Source organism: Adiantum capillus-veneris, chromosome 19 (assembly GCF_014529385.1).
Source record: "Adiantum capillus-veneris isolate H3 chromosome 19, ASM1452938v2, whole genome shotgun sequence".
Taxonomy (NCBI): Eukaryota; Viridiplantae; Streptophyta; class Polypodiopsida; order Polypodiales; family Pteridaceae; genus Adiantum; species Adiantum capillus-veneris.
The window spans coordinates 97,908,823-97,928,365 of record NC_140949.1 but is presented as its reverse complement, the minus strand read 5'-3'; the positions used below and the strand labels follow the sequence as shown (position 1 = coordinate 97,928,365).

General features: G+C 41.9%; 2 pseudogenes; both read right to left on the bottom strand.

Annotated features, from left to right (window-relative positions):
- Positions 1-1,928: 1,928 nt before the first annotated feature.
- Positions 1,929-3,868, bottom strand: LOC147434524 (dnaJ protein homolog 2-like; annotated as a pseudogene).
- Positions 3,869-4,175: 307 nt separating this feature from the next.
- LOC147434523 (translationally-controlled tumor protein homolog pseudogene) lies at positions 4,176-4,788 on the bottom strand (annotated as a pseudogene).
- Between the last annotated feature and the right edge of the window lie 14,755 nt (positions 4,789-19,543).

Genomic DNA, 19,543 nt, shown 5'->3' with positions numbered 1-19,543 from the left:
GGATGCATATCTATTCACCGAGCAATGTGATGTATGCCAAAGGCTGGGACAACCACTGGACCAAGATAGAATGCCAATCAATCCCATTCTACCATTACAACCTTTCATGAAGTGGGAATTGGATTTTGTGGGACCAATCAAGCCCAAATCTCAGCAAACACAATGTGAATACATCATAGTTGCCACATACTACCTGACAAAGTAGCCAAAAGCCAAGGCGCTAAGGCGGAGCACTGCAGATGAAGTGGAAAAATTTATGTGTCATCAAGTCATAACAAGGTTTGGATGCCCAGTGGAGTTGGTCAGTGATCAAGGGAAACACTTTCTCAATGATGTGATGAAGGAACTGACCACTAATCATATGATAATACATAAAAAGTCCACAGTATATCACCCACAGTGCAATGGGCAGGCAGAGTCTACATCCTCAAGAAGATAGTGGACGCTAACAAGAAAGATTGGGACCGGAAACTGGATAGTGCATTATGGGTTTTTCGGACGTCATACAAAGTGGCCACACAAATGACTCCTTTCAAGATGGCATTCATGTTGCCTGCTCTTTTTCTTTTGCCGCCAAAGTAGTAGTGCCGATGGAATTTATGATACCCTCACTCCGGGCTAATCGACTACATATGGATCAGCCTCAGGAGGAAAAGATACAACAACCTCTGGATTTGGAAAAGAAAGGCAGAAATCCACATTGATGGCAGAAGCCATTCAAAAGAGAAGGAAGGCATGGGCACACCAACATAGTAAGCACAAAACATTCACCAAAGGAGATCAAGTCCTTGTGTACAATTCCAGAGCCAGAAAATTTCCGAGTAAGCTAAAGCTCAGATGGATTGGACCATTCACGGTCTGGGAGGAAGAGACTCTAAGAGCAATTAATTTAGTTAAACTTGATGGGATAATTCACCCATAATTAATAAATGGACATAGGTTAAAACCGTATTTTGGGTCACCTACCCAAGTAAATAATCATATCGCAGGCTCAAAGAGCACATAAGAATAAGAAATAAATGTAGGTCGAGGCAGTCACACAAAAGCCTCTCATAAATCTAACACCTGCTGTGAGTCCTGACTTGTCAAAGGATGCACACAGAACATGGGCTGACGCAGTCAGCTTCACCACAATAGTGGCACGAGCTCACCAACCCTGAAGGTGCCTCAGATATCATCAAGACCTTTTGTGAAACGAACATAGTAGTGGTCTGGGGGCGGGAACCACTGGCGGTTGACCCAACGCTAGCCAAACAAGGTGAGGGATCACGAGGGCCTGCCCACAATGATATTTTTTCCATGTATTTGCAACTCTTCTTCATTAGCATGGCAGGGATGGACATATACTGGAGATGGGTATATACCACCCACCTTAGTCGTGGGGAATGCATATTTCTTCATTAGCATGGCAGGGATGGACATATACTGGAGATGGGTATATACCACCCACCTTAGTCGTGGGGAATGCATATTTCTTTACTTCTGTCGGCGTCATCATGTTCCTAGCAATTCAATGAGTTTTCACAACAATTTCTCACATTTCTCAGAAGGAAAATCTCTGCCAAAAGAAAGCTTGCACAACACATCATCAAAGGCATTGTTATGATTGAACTTTTGAACGTGTATTTCTCTCACAATGAAGGGATGGAAGGCATATATATAATGATAAGAGCCCGAAGTACGAGGCTTTGATTCATTACAAAGCATTGATAGATTGCTAAGCATGTGTTTTTATATCCTTTCGACTATACATTACAGGGAAGAGAGCATATGCTGCAAGACACCCATGACAGATATCATCTTTGTGTTCCTAAAGAATGGGGTAGGTTGAGAGTGTTCTTCACATTATTCTTGTCAAATGCTCGTCCAAACCCCACCAAATTTCATCATATTATCGTCCAATGAGGCACAAGTAATGGTTCGATTGAACCTGAAGTGTTAGCCTTGGGAAAAACACCTACAAACTTTACAGTAGCCAATTGCAGCGCTATAAAACTTGAGGATAAGCCTCTTTCCATCTATGTGAAAAGCTGACATTTGCTATACATGATGAATTCCAATTGGAACTCTCGTATTTACATTTTCTATACATTAACTCCAATGGAACTCTCATATTTACAGAAAATTGCTACGCCAATGATTCGGTCACCTCCCCCTCGCTTGTCCCAACAATGCCTTTTAGGGCAGTGGAGAAATCCTTATAAAACTGCAAGAAAAATCTCAATTAATAATCATAACTTAAGGTGAATCCACAATGAGCCACATGAGCACAGAAGACCAACCTTGCAGGCTTCCAATGTGTCTTCCCCAAAAATGATTCTTTTGAATTTGGCATTTTCCTTGAGTTGCAGAACAAAGACAATATCACCTGAGAGTATCGGGCTGCCGGAAAAAACAGTTATAGAGTTTGAGCTCCAACCGTGTCAAAGTAGATTGATAACCTTGCATATAAGGGCACCTACCGCCTCATCTGCTTCTCCTGGAAATGTGATTTTTTGCCCATGTTGCATGCCTTTCTCTACATGCACTTCCATCATTTTCTTGTCCTGTACCATTTTTTCACCTTTGCATTGTGTACACTTGTCCTTCTCACTTATAGTTTCACTTGCACCAGCACATATTGGTCAGCAGTCCAATTCTTTTTCCTCGAAATTTCAAAAAGGCGTAACCCAGAAGACCATACCTGAACCTTTACAGCCAGGACAACATGTTGCATCTGTTGAATCATACCAGGGCCAAGCTGTCTTATAGAAACCTTCATACGAGACCCTTGACAGACAACACATTTCATGGAGACTCCACTTTTTGAGCCTTTCCTGCAACACGGAATAACCATAGGCATTCTTTCACGTTGAGCAAATACAAAGACCACGTAAAAGTGACAGCTGGGTACCATACCCTTTGCACTTTGGACAAAGGACATTTCTTGACAAAGATAGTTTCTTAGATGTGCCATTGTACAAGTCCTCAAGAGAGACCTTCAGAGGGTGGACAACATCCTCTCCACGCCTTTGACGTCTATTGCCTCGGCTGCTACCACATACTCAAGATTCAATACAATTTGGTAACCCATTTACAAATTTATAACAACTCATCATACTAGCTACAATAATTCATATTAAAAAGTAGTAGCATTAAAATTAAACTCAAACAATTCCTGGCACTACTTCACATCCTTCTAATTGTAGAATAGCTTGCACAAACCTCCAAAAAGACTGCACCACCAAAGAAGGACTCGAAAATGTCAAAAGGATTGTGGCCACCTCCTCCACCCATTCCCTCCTTAAGTGCATCCTCACCATACTGGTCATATATTTCTCTTTTCTCTGGATCACTTAGCACCTCATAGGCTTGTGCTTGCTCCTTGAACTGAACGACAAAATGAGTTCATTAATGCAGCAATAAGCAAGGTACACTCATGAGAAATCCAAAGGAAAAGGTAATAGTTTCTCTCTCTTTCTCTCATGTAGGTGCGCACCATGATCTCTCTCTCTCTCGCTCTCTCTTTTTTTTTTGAGAAACAAAACAAATATCTAAAATTGACATTACAAGCTCTTCAACCTAATGCAGACTGAAGAGATGACTAGCCATTTTTGCGTCCAGATAAGCCACAACAAGACACGGAACACCATATCAACAAAAACTGCAAAACAACAGCCATTCCAGCATGCTGCTTGAACTCCGCCAGGACTATCAAAACATTCAGTTCCGAATCTGATTACACTCAATCCGTAGGAGATACATTAGCTCTAAACAGAAGCACTTTCCTGTTAATACTTGACTTCCTTCAAGGAGTGGAGTACAGGAAAGTGGGATCAGTTGCCCCATCCTTGTAGTATGCAAACACAATAGAAGCATCGTCCTTCATTGTACAACAAGAGGATAAGGAGGGTCTAGCCCAAATGCAATTGGCAGCTCGTGAGTAGAATAGAGGAAAGTGATACCTGTAGGGGGATACCAAGGAGCAGACAACATTGTTGCAGGGACTTGACAGCGCTCTAATGCAAGAACCAAGGCTGCATGCTAAAAGAGGCCATGAGCAGTGATAGACGCTGAGAGCACCCAAATTGGGGGAACAAGGATGCCTCTTTACAGGTTCAAGTGGGATCATCTCTTATCAAAAATGTAAAAGAGCACATCAGCCTGGTGTTTATGAATTACGTATGCAGATGTACGTGGTATGGCCTTTGTCAAGTATGGTTGGTGAGTGTTGTCATATCATGCCGTGTGATCGATTTGTCCTTGTGGAGCTTGGGGTGGACCTGATCTTGTAAATCCCCATGGCCAAGAGCCCCTACAAAGAACTGCAAGTCTTTCAGCATGCTCAAAATCCATTTCACAGCAGCCTCAACATTCTTCTTGAAATTGTCTTTCTGATCATCGGGTATCACCTTAGTCAAGTTCTTGATGTACTTCTTAATGAATGCTAGGAAAGTTTTTTTGTCGAAGGATGGTTGCTCTTGAAGCCTAAAGGTATCAACAATATCCATGACTTTGATGGCTTCGTCGCTCACACCCTCATCATCTTCACCCCCCTCAACAGAGGGATTTGCACCGATGTCTACATCAACAGCACCTTTTACAACCCACTTGCCCTCTAGCTCCCACAAGATCCCATTCTGGATCTCCTTGTAAGGAAAGGAGTCGGAGAGGAGCTCATCACCTGAGAGCAGATCCTGATAGACAAGCATGGTTGCAGACGAAGAGACTACTCTACGGGAAACCGGGATTGCAACCGCAGCGACAAGAGTTGCTCCTCTCCGGTGAAAAAGCAGGAGGAAGTGCGATCCAAAGAGATGATCTCTCTCTCTCTCTCTCTCTCTCTCTCTCTCTCTCTCTCTCTCTCTTTGAGGCAATCGAGGGTTTGCACAGGAAGGTAAGGAGGAAGGTACACAGCCACGTCACTACACAGTCTCTCTCTCTCTCTCACACACACACAGGCAATTGAGGATCTGTCTCTCTCTCAGGCAATCGAGGATCTGCAGGCGCTGACCAGCCCGTCTTCTGCGTTCCACCTCGCGACTCCCCAAGTTTCGCACCCCTTCTCACCTCAAAAAGTGTTGGCCGTCCACGTGGACGCCATCTGTGAAAGGACGCCTTAGCTAGCCCAACACTAAGGCCTTTCTTTAGCAGGCCAAAAAGCTTTGGGACTCCCTGATGCAACACTTAGCCCAATAAAGTTTACCCCATCACAAACAAAGTTCCCAAAAGAGGCTCTATGCACCAAATCAAAGATGTGGCTGACACAAACAGAAGGGCACAAATGGGTTTCTCCTGAATGTCATGTTCATGGCAAAAACAGACGGCATGTCGGCTAAGAACTACAGTCAATTGAAAGCTACAGAGCAAGGAGAGAAGATCAACCAGGCAGCCGATAACTTGAAGAAGTGAGCACACATTTCGATGCAAGCCGATGGCAACACCGTGATTCGCACCCACCTACGAGCACTGGCACTAGCACTCAAAGGCGGGAGGAGCACTGCAACTCATAGCGGAACCAGCTCTTGGAGAATATTCTGTGGTTGACAAAGAAAAAGGGAAGAGGCCCATCCTAGCTATTCGTCAACCTGCTGTTGGTAACCAGGAGAAAGTGCTGGGAAAACTTTTGAAGAGAAGTTCAGGGATGGTGTCAGTGAGAGAATCGAATGCTGCGTCTATCCCATCACCAGACATGGCCAAGGGTGCAATACTCTCATCTGAGCGGGAACATGAGAAATTCCAGGCTCTCTCCATAGAAAGACCGGGGAAGATGGGGGCCTACAAAGCTCTTGGAAGATTTTTAGATCTTGCTCCCAGAGAATCGGACACTGCATCTATAGGGTTGAACACAACTGTGTCAGCAGCACCTGCAATTCTAGAGTAAGGCCAGGCTGTGTGTGCAACAACCACATCAGATGTGCTTGACATCCCAGATGACTCACCAAGAGCATTCTCTACAAAAGATAGCATGGGGCAAGCCACGGACAAGATGATGACTATTGCCAACAAATTGCAAAACTCTGGTGTCTTATGCGAACAACTAGCCCAAGTATTGACACAAGTAAGGGCTACCACAACTAGTTTTTTCCCTTCTGCTCATCGCAGGCAGTTTTTGATCTCAAGGATGATTTCCTAGCATGCAAGAATCATGTTTACAGGGGAAAGTATGTGGCACTCTCACACTCCCTGTGTGATCTTCTAAAAGGGAGGATTCTCGTCTATCACAGCACATTCAGATAGTAAGGTGTATTGGCAAGTTTTGTCTTCAAGACACTGTCAAAGTTCATAGGTGGCATGATTGTATCACAGACATACGACAAAGTGGCCTTAGTGGAGAAAATGGTCGCCCTCAACTGTTTTCGATACCAACCAGGGCACCATGGTTCTCGTTGGACTTACTTTTATACGTACACAACCAATGCACTTGCTTTGGGAATTGAAGGCCCAGAACAGCTCCTTGACTATGGAAAGAGCCTGCTGCTAAGATATAAGAGACCAATTTATATAGACACAGACCAGAAAACGCTTGAGTTTTAAAGTGGATGATTTACAAAACTTTGGGTACAAATCTCATCAGTAAGTCATCCCCTTTTGATCCAGTGGTGATCTTCAAATATCATATTCTCTCTCCACCTTCTTTGTCCTTCAATAGCTCTTGATTTTCTGCATGCTGCTATGTGATTGTTACGTTGAATCTCCTTTAAGAGTTGTGCCATCTTTGACTCGTCTAATACATTCTTTTGATGTAGACGCTGCAAGATCCTTCGATATAACCATTGAAAAAGTTATTTCAAATTGTTTGCCTTATTGTGTGTGCCGCCATGTTGTGTGTGGCAAAAGTATGCATTGTGTGCCATGTAGTGCGATTTCTCCAAACCTTGTGTGTTCCATATGCTAGGGCTGCCATGTTTAGCAATGAAAAGCAGAAAGTGGTTGTGAATAATACGTTGCAACAATGAGATTAGTAAGTGACTCAAACAATTCTAGTTGTAGAAGGTAGCACCATGGACCTTACCATATAATGAGTAATGTTTTCGTCTGTCCAGGTTGTATGAAATGCTTTCTTGAATAAGTGCAAATAATCTTTTAAGAGTCATTTTTCCTTGTCAAACCATGTACTTTGCTCGCATAACTGGAATATTGTGTCGATGGACTTCCATACATCTACCTTAGCGTTTCGAGAAGCTTCTTCATGATCTTTCACAACTAGATGTACTTTCTTCCACAATTGGTATTCAATAAAAATGTTGTGTGCATTTGTGTAGTGTTTCCCTAATTTAGTGAGTTTTGTATGGTACATTACTTGTGGCTTTGACAAAAACCTGCGAGCTTTAACACCCCCCATCGATGGCTTGTTGGGGACATCTTTCTCTTTGGTGGATATCTTTGTGTCTGTCTGGATTTGAACATTGCCTCCATGAAGACCCATGTCAAAGAGCACACATTGCAATGCATCCAATGCTACGTGTTTCTCTACTTTATTTGTAATTTTTCATGTAAAATAAATATAAAGATACACAAGCTTTTCAATGATTCGGCACAAATCATGTAACGTACATATGTGCACATTCACAAGAGGTATGTTGAACACGGGATGAAAGTGGTCATCCAAGAGGTGCCTATTTGGTGGGTGCTTCCACCACTTGTTGTTTAGTACTTTGGTACAAGTTTTTCATACAGTATATCCACATTAAAAACAATACAAGCCATGTAACTGGCAAACCAAACAATTTACGATTTTTTTTCGTTGCGTTATCAACCAAATGCCGTAATATGGAAAAAGTACAACATGCACTAGCAAACGACACCATTTTGTTGCGTTACCAATAAGGTGCCGTTTGAATCTAAGGGAATAGGAATTGGATACATACATAACTTAATCGCGTTATCGACCTTATGTCCTTATTTAATAAAGAGAAGGGAAGGTGACATCGTCGTAATGATACTATGATTGCCACATTACCAACTAGTACCACTATAGCGTGTCATACTTACCATAGGACACTCCTCAGCCGCGTTAACAACCAAGTTCCCCATGATAAGCACCACTTCAAAGAATGGCCTTACAGATGCGCACACCCTTCGTGTAGCGGATTGCTCACATCTAGTTGCGCACTGCAATTGTGAGCAACTGCTCGCATGAGTACACATCCAATTACTCACACCAAGGTCAGTACCTGAGAGTGGAAGGATCAAAGTGATTTCCCAAGGGGCCCCTATGTATAGAAATATATATCCCGCCGAGTTGTGTGACGACCCCGACGGGCCCGTCGGGGTATAGAGAAATCCCGATAGGATTTTGGCTAGCTCCCAAGTCATCTGCAACCTACAAGGTTGAGAACATGCAAGCATGGTAACATTTGATTAACATGTTCACACCTATTATTAACAAAAAAAAAGTTGTGCATATGTGAGTATGAAATCCCTGAGTCTAGTTCCATTGTATAGTGCTAGACCGTAGCTGGGAAAAAGGGTGTGTGTGTTTATGTTGAAACCCCAAATATAGATTGATAATCTATTGAACTATACAATGGACAAGACCATAGACAATTCAACTTACAATATACAATACCATTTTCATTATGAAAAAATACAAGTCGTTATTATGGTTACAAACTAGATTTACAATTAGTTAACATCTAAGATTAAAGAAACTATCCAATGTTGATCCTTCAGAGGCAGTATGAGCCTGTTGACGTCCATATGGTTCTGGTGCTACATCTGTAGTACCTATAGTAATCTCAAGGAATAGACCTATTACTTGCTACCATCCAAGAAACACACAAGACATCAGTATTCTTCTTAGCATTTACTTGGAAAGACAGGTGTCAATTACCTTCCCCTTGTTATCAGTGTCAAGATTAATAAAATACTAACAACATGCATGCAAGAGATAATCTAAAAGGCTTTATGTCATAATAATCAATATCTAATTCTCCTAAATGATTTTCTCATGTTAAACTGATCATTTAATATGGGGAAGTGCCAGGGGAGAAAAAGCTAGAATATTGGTTAAGCTAGCAGACCAGCCACAGTAGGGATCCAAAGGAGGGAAAATAGGGATCCAAAGGGGGGGGCCCATCTGCAAAAGAACCATGTGCAACAATGGGCTAAAAAGACCCTAAGGTTCAGCCCATTAAGACTTCCAAAATGCTAAGGTTCCAAAATTCAAAGGTTGTGTCCAAAGGTTAACCTTAAGGGAATTGGATGCTTTGTGTGTGACCAAAAAAGTCTTTGAATATCCCTACATAGGAGGGGGCGAGCCTAGCAAGTAGGGGATGAGAGAGAAGGCCACACACACACACACACAAGCTCCCTTTACACAAAGGGAATGAGGGACACATGTCCTCCCTAGGCCAGATGCCCACAAGGTGTACCCAATTCCTATTGGATGACCCTTGAAGTGGACCAATGAGAATTAGTCTAGAGTAAATTTAGCCTAATTAATTTTAAAACACTTAATAAAAAGAACCAATGAAAATTAAGTCTCGTGGATGATTATTGGACAGCCCGTGAAGGGGTCCAATAGGAATTGAGCAGCCCAATGGGCTACTTAATTCCTATTGGTCAGAATGGGGAAAGGTCCAATGGGGATTTAATTCATTTAAATCAATTAAGTTTAATTGATTAAGCTCTCACAAAAGGAGAAAGGGAGACACATGTCAGAAGGCTATCACTTATGCTGCTTAATAGCCATTGGCTTGACTTGGGGAGGTCCAATGGGGAGCCTACAAGAGCAAATAGCAAGAGGGCTCACCCAAGAGAGAGAGGGGGCTGATTTTTGCAAGGCATTAACACACACACACACTCACACAATCTCATGTGTGAAGAAAAAGAAGACTATTTCTTCCCAAGCTTTAATGGAGAGCTCATCACCTACTCCAAGCTTGTGAGATAGAAGCCTACATCGACACACTCTTGGCTTGTGGATGCAAATCCAACCAAGAGACAAGCTTCAATGCATGCTCATCTCCTCTATCAAGCTAACTACTAAGCTAAAGCTATGCTAATATGAGTGATTATGTGAGGAGATGTACATCTTTCTCGTAAGATACTCCTTCTTCCTCTCAATCTACTCTCACCATCTTCGAAGGTGTGTGAGGTCTTGGGTCTGAGAACGGGGATAATTAAAGTTGTGTTTACTAAGTGTTTTTCTTAGTGCATGAAGCTTTCATCTTCATTGCACTAGCTAGCCTTGAAGGAACACAAAGAATAGTATTGTACAATGTCTCTCCTGATGGGAGAAACCATAATACAAAGCCTTTTGGAGGGGGGATCGGCTCCATGCAAATCCGGTCCTCAACTATTGTCAATAGCTTAATTTCTCTCTCTTTTGAAAGTATTGTTGATGCTATCTAACTAGGTGTTATGCTTTTTTTTGCTCTCTCCACCCAAGCACTCTTGTAATTCTCATTAGGAATCTATTCTAATGAAATGCCCACTACGTTCATGCTAGTTTCCGCTACACACAAGTTTTTAGGCCATTAAATGTTACATTGGTATCAGAGCATAAGGTTTCTCTTTTCTTGCTCAAGAAGGGAGGTCCTCAAGCTAGCTATAAATGGTTGGTATTATTAATTGCCTGTGAGTAAGTAGAATAGGGATTTTTCAGCCTTGCAGTGCGCCTGCCTTTGTGCAGTTAACGGGGCATCACCGTCGAGAGCTATGGTCTTAATAGTGGAGTCCTACGGGGCTTGCCTATGGCTTAACCACTATTGAGCTATTAGAAGCTTGACAGGAGCCGGTGCTGTTTTGGTGTTGAAAGACCCTCTCTTCTATTCCTTGCAATTAATGGTATTCGAGCCGCGGGTACAGTAGCTTGAGTGATTTTTCTAAAAGGGTAAAGAGGAGTAGCAACTAGGGCTTGAAGTGCCAAAGTACACCTAAAAGTTGTTAGAATGGCTGACAATAGTAAAGAGAGTGAAATTAATGTTGATAACTTTGATTTTGCTCATGAGCAAGCTACTAATGATGCTTCAATGCTTGTTAACTATCTTGTTTCTAGACTTCAACAAGCCATGGGCAATCCATCTCTCCAAAGTGAAGTGCAACGGCAGCTCCGTGCTCACGGGATTCTCCAAGCTCATCACCATGACGAGAGAACACCTAGGAAGCCTCCTTGTGAGACTCCCAAAAGAGGTCTCTCTCCGATTCGGGAAGAAGAAGAGAATCCATACGAAGGGCTCAAGAATTTACTTCTTGATGATGCATCTCTTTCCCAAAGGAGAACTCAAGAGCCTCCACCGAAGGAACGAGAAAGAAGTGAGTCTCCTACCACCTCGGCGGAGATGGCTCCACGAAGACGGCGGGCTAAACGCTCTCCATCACCACCAAAGCGGAGAAGACCATCACACTCTTCTCCACGCCATAATTCAAAGAGGGATGATAAAAAGCAAGAGAAGAAAAAGGCGAGAAAGAGGACACCCTCTTCTCCATCTTCTTCATCCTCTTCCTCTTATGAAAGTTATGGTAAAGACGACGAAGATCAAGACAAGAAAAAGGCGAGAAAGAGGTCACCCTCTTCTCCACCTTCTTCAAATTCTTCACCTTCTGAAGAAAGTGATGGTGCAACCTTTGAACCATCAAAAAGAAGAGGCCATAAGAAATCCTATGCCGCATGGAAGAGGTCATCCAAGCTGAAGAAGTTCAAAGAGGGAGGGAAGAGCATCTCTTTCCTTACCTATGATGGCACCTTTGGTGCTACGGACAAAGTCTTGGCCTTTATCCAGCAATTTGATGCGGCGTTTGGAGATGAGGGCTTCATGGAGTCCTCTAAGATACGCCATGTAGCTATGCACTTTCAAAAGTCTGCCAGGCAATGGTGGTCTAGCCTACGAGCCAACGGTGAAGCTCCACGAACATGGAAAGCTTTAAGAGCTTCCATTATGAAGCAGTTTTTGGCCACAGATGCCAAAGACAAAGTACTCACCGAATGGAGAAGCTTAAAGCTCTCTTCCAATGAATCCATCCACAAATATGTAGACAAGTTTTGGGACCTACAACTCAAAGCCACTGTCTTTAAAAAGTTGGATTTTGGAGAGCAAAAGCAACAATTTTGTGCGGGCTTAACCGAAGAAATGGCGGAGTATGTCAACTCCCAAAGGCCACGTACCATATCGGCGGTAATACACCATCCTATGGTGGCCCCACGAATCAATTTCCAAACGGGGGCTAAAAGAAATAATAAGCCCCCGGAAAACAAGGGTTCCAATGAGCCTAAGGGGAAGGTCAATGTCCAAAAGTCTCATAAGGGCAACTCCAACAAAGCTAAAGAGAAGGGAGTTTACAAAGGTAAGAACAAACTCTCTCCTGAAGAGCTTGAGCGTTATCGCAAGGATAACCGGTGTTTCAAGTGCGGCGAACAAGGGCATACGTACCGCGCTTGTCCCCAAAAGAACAACCGCCAAGATCCTCCTAGAGCTTCCTTGGTTGAAATCCAAGAAGAGGAGACTCACCAAACTCATCACAAAGGATCTCCTCTATGCCATGCTTGGGGAAAGGTAAGAGAACATGATGCTTTTATTCTCTTTGACCCTGGTTCTACTCACAATTTTATATCTATAGAGTTGGCCACCAAGCTAGGCATACAATCCTACGAGATGGGAGATGTCCTACCCGCAGACAGTGCCTTCAAGGGGCAAGAAGCTTCAGTCACTCCCTTAATCGGGAAATTGAGGCTTCATGTCCAAGGCTATGTGGACAAAGAGGATTTCTTTCTCTCTCCTCTCAAGCATGAGGATGTAATCCTAGGGGCACCATGGTTTGACCGCCTGGCTGCCGATGTTAAATTTCCTGAAAGGAGAATCTCCTTTAAGTTCAGGGAAAAAGAAATGTATATAGATGCTAAGGAAATGGGTAACACTATCCCCATTGTACATACACCAGCTTTCAACAAGTCAATAAAGAGCTCTATTTCCGTGTACATGATTTTTGTTAAAGATTCTCAAAATGAACCTAATGCTTTAACAAAAGAAAATAAAAGCAACCAAAAGGAATTAGAGTTATCCAATTTTCTCAAGGGGTTTCAAGATGTTTTTATTGACGACATCCCTTGTGAGCTACCTCCTAAACGAGGTAATGATGACCATGCAATTGAACTTCTTCCAGGAAGTTCACCGCCTAACAAACCTCCTTATAGAGTTTCTCAAGCTCAACAAGAGGAGATTATGCGGCAAGTGCATGAGTTAGTTGAGAAGGGCATGGTTAAGCCTAGCTCATCTCCGTTTTGCTCACCTGTGCTATTAGTGCAAAAGAAAGACGGCACATATCGTATGTGTGTCGACTATAGAGCACTAAATAGGATCACTATCAAGAATAGGTTTCCCGTTCCACAAGTAGAAGACCTATTTGATAAGCTACAAGGATCGACCTACTTCAGTAGGATTGACCTAAAAAGTGGCTATCATCAAATAAGGATAGTTGATCAAGACATTGTAAAGACCGCATTTCGTACCACATTTGGTCTTTACGAATACATTGTCATGCCTTTTGGCTTGACCAATACACCAGCCACATTCAATCGCTTGATGGAGAAGCTGTTCGGGCCTCATCGAACCTTCACTGGAGTGTTCTTTGATGATATTATCATCTACTCTAATTCATTAGACGAACACAAGCAACACCTCCAGGTAATATTGCAAGTTTTGAGAGAGAATAAACTTTATGTTAATCGAAAGAAAAGTGAATTTTTCTTGCAAGAGATTCAGTATTTAGGTCATATTATCTCTCAAGATGGCATCCAAATGGATCCATCAAAGTTAGAGGTAATAAAAGGATGGCCTAAACCAAGGAATCTTCATGAACTAAGAAGCTTTATAGGTATGTGTGCATACTATAAACGCTTCATAGAAAAGTTCTCACAAATGGCGGGACCATTACATGACCTAACAAAGAAAAGCGTTAGGTATACATGGTCTGCTAAGGAGAACAATGCTTTCGAAAAGCTTAAAGAAAAGCTTATCTCTCAACCTGTGCTTACACTACCGGATCTCTCAAAACCATTTGAGGTCCAATGTGATGCTTGTGGTGATTGCCTTGGAGCTGTTTTGCTCCAAGAAGGGCACGCCATAGGCTATGAGAGTCGAAGGCTCGACCCTGTTGAGCAAGCTCTAGGCATATACGAAAAGGAACTCCTTGTAGTTCTACATGCCTTAGACTCATGGAAGCACTATTTATTGGGGACTCCTTTCATTCTGCGAACGGATCACCAAAGTCTTAAGTACTTCATGACGCAGACCAAGCTCTCCGACAAACAAATGAGGTGGGCAAATTTTCTTTCGCAATTTCATTTTCATATTGCTCACATTGCTGGCAAGCATAATCAAGTAACTGATGCACTCTCAAGACGGCCGAGAGTGAATGCGGTTTCCATAGCAACTCACAATGATCTATCTTCAATGATAGATGAGTACGCTATTGATCCCGATTTTAGAGATGTGATTTCAGCCCTTGCATTAGGGAAGAAAGAAGAACCATTTACTTTACAAGATGGTTATCTTCTCTATGGCAATAGACTATGCGTTACTAACTCACTACGTGAGAAAGTAATGTTTGAATCTCATGCTCCACCGTATGCAGGGCATAGAGGGATTCAGTCTACCTTAAAGGGAATTGAAACATATTTCTATTGGCCTACCATGAAAGTGAACATACAAGAGTATGTTTCTAAATGTGTGGTTTGCCAAAAGAAAAAATTTGATAGAGGGAAGCAACTTGGATTGCTTCAACCCTTGCCAATTCCTAATTCACCATGGGAGAGCATATCCATGGATTTTATCTTTGGATTGCCTAAGTCTATCCATGGGAATACTGGAATATGGATGATAGTAGACAGGTTCAGTAAACAAGCTCATTTTATACCTGTCAAAAAGACTATCAAAGCCCATCAAATGGCAACCCTCTTCACTTCACAAATTTTCAAGTACCATGGCTTGCCAATGTCTATAGTGTCGGATAGAGATCCGAGAATGACCAGTAATTTTTGGACGGGTCTCTTTGAGAATTTAGGAACAAGGCTAAACTTCTCTTTGGCCTATCATCCACAAACGGATGGCGAAAGTGAAATAGCTAACCTAACAATTCTCAATCTACTAAAAGCCTATGTAACGGAAGTAGATCAAAGATCCCAATGGGAGAAGTACTTACCCTTAGTGGAGTATGCTTACAAAAACACTGTACATACTTCCACGGGAAAAGCACCTTTCGAGGTAATTGAGGGAAGATCAAAAAGTCCCTTGCTACTTAAGGTACATGGGAAGATCTTCGCTGCAGATGAGTATAGCCGAGACCTACAAGAATCTTTTCAAAAGATTAAGGATGCTATCTCTATCTCACAGCAAAGGCAAAAGGCTGCTGCTGACAAGCACAAAAGAGCCCAAGCCTTTAAAGAAAACGATTGGGTTTTGTTAAAGTTTCCCAAGGCTCGATTAAGACACACGACGGGCAAGAATCCTACGGGCCACCAAAAGTACTATGCTAAACTAGCAAAAAGATTCTATGGCCCCTTCCAGATTCTTAGGCCAATCAATGAGATGGCCTATCAACTCAAGTTGCCCAATCATTGGTTGATACACAATGCTTTCCATGTGAGCCTATTAAAGCCTTACAAAGGAGAGCCACCTCAAGAACCAACTATTGAAGACCCACCGGAGATCGAGGACCAAGAGGAGGTGTTGCAGCCCGAGTCCATTCTCCGACATGAAGACAAGGTATTAAGAGGCGGTAAGACTATCTGATGATATCTTATTAAGTTTAAGAATTATCCTTTTGAAGATGCTAGATGGACGCTAGACATACAATTAAAGGATAACCTAAACCTTGTCAATGCTTACAATGCTTCCCAAGAGTAAGCAAATATACAAAATGTTAAAAATGAACAAACTTTTTTGTCTTATAAGACTCTCTTTTTCTTTATTGTGCACAAAAATGAAGTAGTATGCATGCTTAGATCAAGTTTGCGGAGACGACGTCTCCCAAACACCAAGTAGAGCTTGTCACTCTATTATGGAAGACTGATAGGACTAATGTGTAGCCATGCTTGCGGCAACCTCAGGCTCTCAAGCGCTAGATGGACTAGTCATCCATTGTGGAATGATGTCGTAGGGTAACATAGGGATCCTCTACCCGCTAAGAAAAGGACTCATGAATATGCTTTATCTTCTCTACACCATAGTCATGGACGACTATGATTTCAAGAGAGAGGTAATGTCATAATAATCAATATCTTATTCTCCTAAATGATTTTCTCATGTTAAACTGATCATTTAATATGGGGAAGTGCCAGGGGAGAAAAAGCTAGAATATTGGTTAAGCTAGCAGACCGGCCACAGTAGGGATCCAAAGGAGGGAAAATAGGGATCCAAAGGGGGGGGGGCCATCTGCAAAAGAACCATGTGCAACAATGGGCTAAAAAGACCCTAAGGTTCAGCCCATTAAGACTTCCAAAATGCTAAGGTTCCAAAATTCAAAGGTTGTGTCCAAAGGTTAACCTTAAGGGAATTGGATGCTTTGTGTGTGACCAAAAAAGTCTTTGAATATCCCTACATAGGAGGGGGCGAGCCTAGCAAGTAGGGGATGAGAGAGAAGGCCACACACACACACACAAGCTCCCTTTACACAAAGGGAATGAGGGACACATGTCAGCTCCCTAGGCCAGATGCCCACAAGGTGTACCCAATTCCTATTGGATGACCCTTGAAGTGGACCAATGAGAATTAGTCTAGAGTAAATTTAGCCTAATTAATTTTAAAACACTTAATAAAAAGAACCAATGAAAATTAAGTCTCGTGGATGATTATTGGACAGCCCGTGAAGGGGTCCAATAGGAATTGAGCAGCCCAATGGGCTACTTAATTCCTATTGGTCAGAATGGGGAAAGGTCCAATGGGGATTTAATTCATTTAAATCAATTAAGTTTAATTGATTAAGCTCTCACAAAAGGAGAAAGGGAGACACATGTCAGAAGGCTATCACTTATGCTGCTTAATAGCCATTGGCTTGACTTGGGGAGGTCCAATGGGGAGCCTACAAGAGCAAATAGCAAGAGGGCTCACCCAAGAGAGAGAGGGGGCTGATTTTTGCAAGGCATTAACACACACACACTCACACAATCTCATGTGTGAAGAAAGAGAAGACTATCTCTTCCCAAGCTTTAATGGAGAGCTCATCACCTACTCCAAGCTTGTGAGATAGAAGCCTACATCGACACACTCTTGGCTTGTGGATGCAAATCCAACCAAGAGCCAAGCTTCAATGCATGCTCATCTCCTCTATCAAGCTAATTACTAAGCTAAAGCTATGCTAATATGAGTGATTATGTGAGGAGATGTACATCTTTCTCGTAAGATACTCCTTCTTCCTCTCAATCTACTCTCACCATCTTCGAAGGTGTGTGAGGTCTTGGGTCTGAGAACGGGGATAATTAAAGTCGTGTTTACAAAGTGTTTTGCTTGGTGCATGAAGCTTTCATCTTCATTGCACTAGCTAGCCTTGAAGGAACACAAAGAATTGTATTGTACAATGTCTCTCTTAATGGGATAAACCATAATACAAAGCCTTTTGGAGGGGGGACCGGCTCCATGAAAATCCGGTCCTCAACTGTTGTCAATAGCTTAATTTCTCTCTGTTTTGAAAGTATTGTTGATTCTATCTAACTAGGTGTTATGGTTTTTGTTGCTCTCTCCACCCAAGCACTCTTGTAATTCTCATTAGGAATCTATTCTAATGAAATGCCCACTATGTTCATACTAATTTCCGCTACACACAAGTTTTTAGGCCATTAAATGTTACACTTTATGTCGCAAAAATAACATCTTGTTAACCCAAACCCTCGCTACTAGTTGTTACTCAAAAGAAAGAAGAGAGCCAAAAGTAAACATTCCAAGAGCATCCGAGTGAAGAAAACTAGTATGAGAGCATGTGTGTATGTGAAGTGACTACCTACTTATGCGACTAGTGTTGCCAAAGTATTTAGCCGAGTTTCGTTTGTAAATCGCTAATATTTTCAAAAAAACCAAAATCTCTCTCCCGTATTAAATGATCAATTCAATAAGAGAGAATCGTTTGGAATTGTTAGATATTAGTTTTTATGACATTACCTCGCCCTTGAAATCATAGTCGTCCTTGACTATGAGGCATATATAGTAAAGCATATTCATAAGTCCATGTTGCATAGCGGGTAGAGGAACCCTTGTTACCCTACGACATCATTCCAGAATGGATGACTAATCCATTTGGTGCTTGAGAGACTTAGCTGCCGCCGCAAGCATGTCTAGCCATTAGTCCATATCATACTTTCAAAGTAAAATGACAAGTTTTACTAGGTGTTTGGGCACAAACATGATCCTAAGCATGCATACTTTCTACTTTGTGCACAATAATAGTGAAAGAGAGTCTTATAAGAAAAAACTTTATTTATTCACATTGCATTTACATATGCTTATTCCATGGAGTCATTGTAAGCATTGACAAGGTCCATGTTATCCTTAAGTTGTACTCGGACTTGCATCCACTTAGCGTCTTCAAAAGGATAATTTTTAAATTTGATAAGATATCGTCGAATAGTCTTACCACTTCTTAATACCTTGTCTTCATGTGGTAGGATGGATTCTGGTTCGAGTATCTCTTCTTGGTATTCAATCTTGGGAGGATCTTCTATGACATCTTCTCTTGGTAGGTCTCCTTTGAAAGGCTTCAGTAGGCTCACATGAAAAGCATTGTGAATGAGCCAATGGTTGGATAACTTTAATTTATAAGCCGTTTCATTGATTGGCTTAAGAATTTGAAATGGACCATAGTATCTTTTTGCTAATTTAGCACAATACTTTTGGTGTCCATTCTTACCCGTAGTTTGCCTTAAGCGAGCCTTGGGAAACTTAAGTAAGACCCATTCATTTTCTTTAAAGGTTGAGGCTCTTCTATGCTTGTTAACAACAGCCTTTTGCCTTTGTTGTGAGATGGATACAGCTTCCTTAATCTTTTGAAACGATTCTTATAGGTCTCGACTATATTCATCAGCAGCGAAGATCTTTCCATGTACCTTGAGTAGCAAGGGACTTTTTGGTCTTCCTTCTATTACCTCAAATGGCGCCTTTCCTGTAGAAGTATGCACAGTATTATTGTATGCATACTCTACAAGGGGTAGATACTTTTCCCATTGGGAGCGTTGATCTACTTCCATAACATAGGCTTTTAGTAGATTAAGAATAGTTAGGTTAGCTATTTCACTTTGGCCATCCGTTTGTGTGTGATAAGCCGAAGAGAAATTTAGCTTTGTACCTAAATTGTCAAATAGACCCTTCCAAAAATTACTGGTCATTTTAGGATCTCTATCCGACACAATAGATGTTGGCAAGCCATGGTACTTGAATATTTGAGATATGAAGTGGGTTGCCATTTGGTGTTCCTTAATAGTCTTTTTGACAGATATAAAATGTTCTTGTTGCTAAACGTGTCGATTATTGTCCATATACCTGTATTCCCATGGACAGACTTGGGCAATCTAAAGATAAAATCCATGGATATGCTCTCCCATGGTGAATTAGGGATTGGCAAAGGCTGGAGTAAT